We start from the raw sequence: 7,799 nt of genomic DNA, 5'->3' as shown, positions 1-7,799 counted from the left end.
AGAAGAAACTGAAATTTTTGTAAGTGCTACATATATAGGAGGGACCTTTAGTACCAGCTGAAGCCACCAACCGGTACTAAAGGTAAAATTTGGCCAGTCCAAGCGGTGGGAAGCGACCCCCTTTAGTATCGGGTCCTGGCTGCAATCGGTACTCAAGACCCCGCCTCCAATACTGGCAGGAGCCACGACCCGTTGAGGGAGTCCTGGATTAAGGGGTCCTCAGACAGTCGGACTATGTACTTGTGCCGGACTGTTGAACTATGAAGATACAAGGTTGAAGACTTCATCCCGTGTCAGGGTGCGACTCTCCTTTGCGTGGAAGGCAAGCTTGGCAATTCGGATATGTAGATTTCCTTCTCCGTAACCGACACTGTGTAACCCTAGCCCCCTCCGGTGTCTATATAAACCGGAGGGTTTAGTCCGTAGGACAAGGACAATCATAATCATAGGCTAGCTTCTAGGGTTTAGCCTCTATGATCTCGTGGTAGATCAACTCTTGTAATACTCATATCATCAAGATCAATCAAGCAGGAAGTAGGGTATTACCTCCATAGAGAGGGCCAGAACCTGGGTAAACATTGTGTCCCCCGCCTCCTGTTACCATTAGCCTTAGACGCACAGTTCAGGACCCCCTACCCGAGATCCACCGGTTTTGACACCGACATTGGTGCTTTCATTGAGAGTTCCACTATGTCGTCACAGTAAGGCTTGATGGCTCCTTCAATCATCCACAACGATGTGATCCAGGGTGAGGTTTTCCTCCCTGGACAGATCATCGTATTCGGCGGCTTCGCACTGCGTGCCAACTCGCTTGGCCATCTAGAGTAGATCGATAGCTACGCCTCTGGCCATCAGGTCAGGTTTGGAAGCCTGAACTACACTGCTGACATCTGTGGGGACTTGATCTTCGATGGATTCAAACCCATCACAGGTGCGCCCTACAGTCGTGATGAGCATGACCTAGATCTGCCATCGGACGGTGTTCAGGAGATCGCGCCTACAACTGCCCTGGCTTCAAATCTGGAGAAGATCGTGCCATCCGAGGATGGGTGGATGGACCCCGCCACGGAGGCCGCACACTCAGTGGCGATAGAGCCGAACACAGATCCCACTCCTAAGGAGATCTTCATCATCGGACCCTCGGACTCGTCTCCGGCCATAGGCACCGAACCGCGCGCGTCCGTGCCTATCAAACATGATTGTTCACCGGTCATGGAGTTTAGCTCTATGGATATCTTTCAGCACTCGCCCTTGGGCGACGTGCTAAATTCATTAAAATCTCTCTCCATGTCAGGAGACTCTTGGCCGAACTATGTCCGGCTTGAGTGGGAAGCGTACGACGAAGAAATTCATTCCCCACCCACCACCCACTTAATAGCCACTGTCGACGACTTAACTGACATGCTTGATTTCAACCCCGAAGACATCGACGGTATGGACGAAGATGTCGGAGAAGAATAGGAACCACCACCCACAGGGCGCTAGACAGCCATCTCATCATATGATATATACATGATGGACACACCCAAAGAAAGCAATGGCGATGAGGCAACGGAAGATAACCCCCTTGAGAAACAATCTAAACACCGGCGTCAACGGCGCCGCTCTAAGCCCCGCCATAGCAAAAATAGCAATACCGGCACAAGAGACAATAGCACTCCGGATAATGCCGAAGATGAAAACAATCTCGCCCAGCCAAGCTTAGAGCAAGATGGACGGGAGGACGGGCAAGCTAGCCCTGATAAACAGGCAATAGATGGAGACTTGGAGGATTACAATTACATGCCCCTTTCCGAAGACGAGGTGATCCTCGGCGACGAAGAATTTATCGTGCATGACGATCCCGTCGAGCAGGAGCGCTTCAAGCACCGGCTTATAGCCACTGCAAAAAGCCTGACGAAAAAGCAGCAGCAGCTTCAAGCTGATCAAGATCTGCTAACTGATAGATGGACTGAGGTCCTGGCAGCCACGGAATCCAGACTCAAGCGCCCAACCAAAAGCTATCCAAAGCGCAGGTTGTTACCTTAATTCGAGGAGGAGGCACTAGAGCCTACACTACCAGCGCAGAATGCAGCCGACCGGCCGCCTCGTGGCCGAGATAAAATGGTGTATCAGCCCGAACACGAGCCCGCACACCGTTGCCAAACAAATAAAAACACAAAGGCCAGGGGCTACACGCATGACCTGCGAGACGAACTGGAAAACAAAGCAGGACAGTCAAGATCAACCTATGTATCACGGGGGCGCGCCCCAATGCATGACGATGACCGCCACACCGGATACACTAAATACAAATCCGGTCGGGCCGAATACAACAGACCAGACTCATTTAAACTGCGCCGTGATGTAGCCCGGCACAGAGGCGCCGCACACACCCTATGCTACATTGACGAAGTAATGGAGCATGAGTTCCCGGAAGGGTTTAAACCCGTGAACATCGAACCATATGATGGAACAACAGACCCCGCAGTATGGATCGAAGACTTCCTTCTCAACATTCACATGGCCCGCGGCGATGATCTGCATGCCATCAAGTACCTCCCACTAAAACTTAAGGGACCGGCTTGGCATTGGCTGAATAGTTTGCCGGCAAACTCCATTGGAAGTTGGGAGAACCTGGAAGATGCATTCCTGGATAACTTCCAGGGCACTTATGTGCGACCATCGGATGCTGATGATTTAAGTCACATACTACAACAGCCCGGAGAGTCATCCAGGAAATTCTGGACTCGGTTCCAAACTAAAAAGAACCAAATTGTCGACTGTCTGGATGCCGAAGACCTAGCGGCCTTTAAGCATAACATCCGTGACGAGTGGCTTGCCCGACACCTCGGCCAAGAGAAGCCGAAGTCCATGGCAACCCTCACGACACTCATGACCCGCTTTTGTGTGGGCGAGGATAGCTGGCTGGCTCGTAGCAACAACACATCAAGAACTCCTGACACCTCAGATGCCAGAGACAGCAACGACAAGCCCGGTGCAACAGACACAAGCGTCACAATAATGGCGATAACACCGAAGACACGACCGCCAATGCCGGATTCAGTGGCTCTAAACCCGGTCAGCGGAAAAAGCCATTTAAAAGAAACAACCCGGGCCCGTCCAGTCTGGACCGCATACTCGATCGTTCATGTCAAATTCACGGCACCCCTGATAAGCCAGCCAACCACACCAACAGAGAATGTTGGGTGTTTAAACAGGCCGGCAAGTTGATTGCCGAAAACAAGGAAAAGGGGCCGCATAGTGATGACGATGAGGAGCCCCAGCCGCCGAACACAGGAGGACAGAAGAAATTTCCTCCCCAAGTAAAAATGGTAAATATGATATATGGAACCCATATTCCCAAGCGGTAGCGGAAGCGTGCACTAAGGGACGTCTACGCGATGGAGCCAGTCGCCCCAATGTTCAACCCATGGTCTTCTTGTCCGATCACCTTCGATCGCAGGGACCATCCAACCAGTATCCATCATGGCGGTTCGGCCGCGCTGGTCCTTGACCCCATCATTGACGGATTCCACCTCACACAAGTCCTTATGGACGGTGGCAGCAGCCTGAACCTGCTCTATCAGGACACAGCGTGCAAAATGGGCATCGATCCCTCAAGGATCAAACCCACCAAAACCACCTTTAAAGGTGTCATATCAGGTGTAGAGGCCTGTTGCACGGGCTCAATCACACTGGAAGTAGTATTCGGATCTCCGGACAACTTCCAAAGCAAGGAGTTAATCTTCGATATTGTCCCCTTCTACAGTGGCTATCACGCACTGCTCGGACGAACCGCATTTGCCAGATTCTATGCGGTACCGCATTATGCATACCTCAAGCTCAAGATGCCAGGACCTCGCGGGGTTATAGCAGTCAATGGAAACACAGAGCGCTCCCTCCGTACGGAGGAGCACACCGCCGCCCTCGCAGCAGAAGTACAGAGCAGCCTTAGGCAGACCTCCAATTCGGCAATAAAATCCCCGGACACTGCCAAGCGAGTCTCAAGTACTTTGCAATAGGATCGTCCGGCACGTCCAGAGCTCGCCTAGCAATTCGGCCTCTGTCCTATTCCCAGTTGTTAGAATAAATCCGAGGCACTCCGTCGATCTACCGAGGACCAAGCAATCACACGAGGCACGACACCGAGATTTGTTAACGAGGTTCACCGATATAGCTACATCCCTGGGGCCTGACTACGGGCGCTCCTCCCTATGACACCGTCACAATACCGCACTCCGGCCGCCCGGGCGCCGGCACACGCCGCCGGCTCCCCTGCATGCCCATGCTATTATGTTGGCATAGGTTACATCGTGTGTCTACCCCGGCTATATAGAGAGGCCTAGAATACAAGTGTCCTACTAGGACACGACTCCATATCCTATCTAAACACAATACAACTACAAGTCCAACTGTAACCTACCTCGTACACTATATTCGACACAACTCCAACAAACTCCACCTTGGCGAATATACTCCACCACCCTGGATTTGTCCATGCGTCAAACTTCCATGTACATTGGACTTGAGCTTATCCCATGAGCACCGCTGCTACTCCAAAGACTCCATGTGACTCCACCTGCAACTTGTAGTCCCTTCTTTTCTTGACCACAGTCAACACTCAAGCAAAATTAAGTTCCTTGTTACTCTAGATTGTTCTCCCAACTTCTAGAGTACCCGTCCAACGCCATCACACACCGATCACTGACCTGCGTGAAAGTGAACAACTCACATATTGGGTGTCACACATAAGAATTACCTGAACTCAACATCACCGCTCCTTTCTTGACCGTCTGTCCGAAACTTGAAAGAATTTCACCATTGCGCTTGTAGTCATGCCGAGTCAAATTCGTAGTTGTCTCACCACATGTATGACCACCAGAGCCTGGCCCATCTCCATGCCCTGTGCGCGTCGCACCGCGTCGAGCCTCCGCTATCCCGGTCGAGTCTCAAGGGTCGCGAACCCACACCACTCAACCCCCACTGCAGAGTACCATCGATCATCACCGATCGATGACGAGTTTTCCGCTTCCATCAGACCATTGGGCTCTAGTCCGAATTACGTGTCACTCGCTTTTCTCGTTGAATAGGCTTCGACTCTCTGAGCTCTTACGCCGTAGCCCCTCAATCAATGCCAAGTGAAGTCCTCTAGACTCCAGCTCCACCTTCAACATGACTCCATGGTAGATGATCAGTCCATCCTAGCGCCCCATTGTCTTCAAGCTCCGTGTGTACACCACCTTGAATCAACCCCGCGCCATAGTCTTGTCGAAGCCACACAAGTCCTCAGACCCGCGCCACGTGTTTTCACGCCCCAAAAGTCGGTCACCATCGGCATCACGCTCCTATGTCGCCGCCGCCAATCCCGCACCGTCTTCTGTACCAACCGATTTGCGTCGATCCATCAGACTGACTAGTCTGACCAAGCCGAACTTGTTTGGCTACATGGCACGCTCGAGGCTCTCAAATCATCTTCCATGAATTTGCATCTATCACATGATAATTCCATCATAGCTATCATGACTTTTCGCAACTCCTTCAAGCATCCCTGTCGCGCCAACAATCTTTCACCCATGTATGCCATAACACAAGGTTTTCAGTTCCATTGAACTTGTCCACCTCAAACCAGGTACCCGTTGGCGTCATGATTCTTTGTATGGCTGACCCTGTGAAAGAAATATATCCAAGCATCCAAATATGATGCCCTGCAATCCGGTTGCACTTAGCAAAGCACAAACTTCCCTGATACACTTCTCGTGTGCAAGCAGCAGAAACACCATATCAAAGATTAATTGAATCTTGCTACTCACGAGAGCTCCTATACTGGCACTTGATGCTTCACCACAACTCTTTTGGACTGCTACTTCGATATTCTACCTGCTAGGAATGAACCAATGCTGATTTTCTCTTTGCTCAATTCGATCTGACTGCCTCCGTCCGTGTCGCACGAGGACTCGGTCCTCTTTTGGTCCAAAACAAATCTGCCACGATGCCTTTCTTGCTGTTTCCGATTGCACCACAAATCGCTAAAACCTGCACGCCGTGACCGATCGAGTCGACGCTCAGCCGTCCTTGCACGCATCCTTTCGCCGCTTGGGCTACCTGCTTGCGTCCCTGCTGGACCGCACCTGCTTGGCCCAGCTGCGTTGTCGCGTTGCCGTAGGCCACGTCCCAACCTCGCTGACTCCAAGTACGTATCCACTCGGGGTTGTTCCACGTGATCGTGACACCGTGCCGTTTCTGCCATTCTCGCCGACGATTGATTTTTCCACAATATCTTCGCCTCTAGATCGACCCGATGGCCTCCCGGACCTCTTCAACCTTGCTCATGGTACCACTTGTTAGAATAAATCCGAGGCACTCCGTCGATCTACCGAGGACCAAGCAATCACACGAGGCACGACACCGAGATCTGTTAACGAGGTTCACCAATATGGCTACATCGCCGGGGCCTGACTACGGGCGCTCCTCCCCATGACACCGTCACAATACCGCACTCCGGCCGCCCGGGCGCCGGCACACGCCGCCGGCTCCCCCGCGTGCCCGTGCTATTATGTTGGCATATGTTACATCGTGTGTCTACCCCACTATATATGAGAGGCCTAGGATACAAGTGTCCTACTAGGACACGACTCCATGTCCTATCTAAACACAATACAACTACAAGTCCAACTGTAACCTACCTCGTACACTATATTCGACACAACTCCAACACCAGTCAAGCGGCGAAATTTATGCCGCACGTACATAATTATGCACTTAAAATACCATGGGCATAGACGGAGGCACAACTAGAATGCGGTCCACAATGCGTCTCAGCTGCCCCAGGATCCGTATACCTTCACCCCTTTTCTTTCTTTCCGGTCCCTATTTTCTGGAGACTCTTCCGATAGCCTAATTATCAGACCCATCACGGGACAGAAACACCAAGGAGGCAAGGAGTTTTGACGTACAAGGGAATCCCTAGGTGGTCTCTGATAACGATCGCTATACCTGTTTTACATACCCACGCGCAGCTCGCACTTGGTTAGGACATGTCAAATAGTCCTATTTCGCTTATCGCACTACTTGTATACATACGCCTTGACGTATTATTCAAATAACAATGGAAAATAATGTACAACGTCAGCTTATTATTACATTTATTTATCTTTTTCCTGGACTGTTTATTTATTACAAATTGCACGCGTACATTTTGGTACGTTCAGCTCGCTAGGGGCTTCAGTGTACCCCATAACACGGCAAGAAAAGTCCGAACACTTTCGACAGTGTGGCGCCCCGAACTTATAGCATTATATGCATCAGCTCCGAATCATGTCTTGGGTCAATAGTTGGGTTTTCCTGGCTCCCATGTTTTGCTACCTTACGTTCTGCTATGTCTGCTAAGGTGGCACAGGGAGAACTACTGTGATTGTGTCCCGGTTCTTCCAGACGAGCACCTCAGTAGAGAAAGCCGAAAACAGACTGTCATGATGCGGCGAGAGCTGGTCGCTGTTCGAGAGGTTTCAAATCCTTAAAGATTTTTTCCACTTTGGGCGAGGAATCGGTCTTTGTCCGATTTAGGCGTGTATAGCGCCCCAAGTTCGGCCTTTCGAATACCAGGGGCTACGCCAAAATTTAAAATTATATAACTTCTATGGCTAAGTGAGGGTGATAAAGGTGTATAATCCGATTGCCTTGTTCGTTGCGCTAAACACCTCCTTAAAAGACCAAATATTTGGATAAAAGAGTGTTTAGATAAATCCCGAACACCCAGGTACTAGTTACATGGGGCAGAAGCCGACGACTGGCCAATTCTCAGATTTTATAAACGGCCG

This window comes from Triticum aestivum, unplaced genomic scaffold (genome assembly GCF_018294505.1).
Source record: "Triticum aestivum cultivar Chinese Spring unplaced genomic scaffold, IWGSC CS RefSeq v2.1 scaffold4B_scf_1981, whole genome shotgun sequence".
NCBI classification, from domain to species: domain Eukaryota; kingdom Viridiplantae; phylum Streptophyta; class Magnoliopsida; order Poales; family Poaceae; genus Triticum; species Triticum aestivum.
This window is presented reverse-complemented; position numbering follows the sequence as displayed.